The sequence below is a fragment of the Dipodomys spectabilis genome, unplaced genomic scaffold (assembly GCF_019054845.1).
Source record: "Dipodomys spectabilis isolate Male_0828 unplaced genomic scaffold, ASM1905484v1 ptg000056l, whole genome shotgun sequence".
Taxonomy (NCBI): domain Eukaryota; kingdom Metazoa; phylum Chordata; class Mammalia; order Rodentia; family Heteromyidae; genus Dipodomys; species Dipodomys spectabilis.
Genome location: NW_024870733.1, coordinates 935,782 through 937,583, shown reverse-complemented (window position 1 = coordinate 937,583; position 1,802 = coordinate 935,782). Strand labels below are relative to the sequence as shown.

The following is a 1,802-nucleotide window of genomic DNA, read 5'->3' as shown; positions in this document are numbered from 1 at the left end:
TGTCTGAACTGTTCATCTCTCTATGATCCCTTGTAACTAAGATTAGTTTTGTTCTAGTAAGACAAACTATGCTGTCAGGGTAGGATATTCTGGTTGGTATGTTCCTATGTGGAAGAAGGATAAAGGGTAGACATTTGTGCCAGTAAGACCTCATTTGGTAAAATTTCAGCTGCAGAAGTTTAGAAGTAGCTCTTAAGCAAGGCTTACTTTGAATCTATTAGCTCCACAAAGCTAACTCATTTACGTAAATAAGTACTTGAAAAAGTCACCACCTTAGGACCTAGCTATAAGTGCTTCAAAGTATGATCAAATCTAAAATGAAAAAGACTTATAATTGTCATTGACAAAAAATGCAAATGTGAGCAATCGACCGAACAATATAATTTTTTTCCCACTATACACATTATTTTAGGGAAATAAGATCAATAGTATTGTTAGGAACAATAAGGTTTCCTTGCTACAAAGAGGCACCCAAGGATATAAGCCTATATAAAGATTGCATCATTAACTACTTAAATTTAGAGGATACTACATGCTTCAGCAGCACGTATACCCAAATTACAATAATACAGAGATTAACATGACACTTGCACAAGGATAATATGAAAATTCGTGAAGTATTCCATATTTTTCATTCTTCAGTTGCAGAAATGAAAAACAGTTATTTAAAAGTTGATTACAAAATTACAAGTGTAACAATATATGCAAGTGTTAGAATTAAACATTAGTTTGACATCAGTGTATTAAATCTTCACCTTAGAAAGGCCTTTACATGGAATAACCTTTACAAAACTTTTGAAATTAGTTAACATTGTCATTTTATCCAAAAAAAATATACTACTATAAGAACCTAGAAAAAGGGGCTGGGAAGGTGGCTCAGTGGTAGAGCGCTTGCCTTGCATGCTTGAGGCCCTGGGTTCGATTCCTCAGCACCACATAAGCAAAAAGAAAAAAAAAACGGAAGTGATGCTGTGGCTCAAGTGGTAGAGCGCTAGCCTTGAGCTGAAGAGCTGAGGGACAGAGTCCAGGCCCAGAGTTCAGGCCCACGACTGGACCAAAAAAAAAAAAGAACCTAGAAAAAAAATAATCTTAAATTTTCTATATGGAATACAATCTGAAAGGACACATTTATTAATGAATATATATATTATAAAACAATGTTGAATGCAAAGTATATCTAGGAAAGAATGAAACAGATTATGGATATTATGCAAACACAGAATATAGAATATTTTAAAATATACTTTTTTCAGACAAGAAGCAGAAATATCTTTAGTTTCTGTACTACTCATTTCAACAGATAAGATCAAATTATTTCTGATTAAAAAATCACAAACTCTGCAGAAATCATTGTAGATGTACACAAACAACTCAAATACATTTGACATCAAAGTCACACAATTCACTTGGAAAAATTCCACGGAATTTTTACAGTAAGATATTGCTGTCATTTGAATTCTGAAAATATTTTGTATGGACACAAAGAGTGGACTGGCATTTTGATGTTTAAGAAACGTAACTGATATCTTAGCTATGCTAAATAATGCTGCAATAAACATAGTTGTTTTGGTAGCTTTTGTATGGTCTTGTTTGATGCCCCTAAGTAGATGAATGGATTAAGAAAATAGAATTCTATGGAATGGAATTTTAGTCCTCCCTCAGAAAGAATGTCATTGCCCCATTTGTTAGGAAATGGAAAGACTTGGAAAAAATTATATTGAGTAAGCCAGGCCCCAAGAAACATAGATCCCATGGTTTCCCTTATTTGTAACTAGTATATGTCTGAGACAAGCAGAAATGGT

The 1,802-nt window shown here is 33.4% G+C and overlaps 1 pseudogene; it reads left to right on the top strand.

Moving 5' to 3' along the window:
- The first annotated feature begins 532 nt into the window (after positions 1 to 532).
- Positions 533 to 632, top strand: LOC122108318 (annotated as a pseudogene).
- The last annotated feature ends 1,170 nt before the right edge of the window (positions 633 to 1,802 follow it).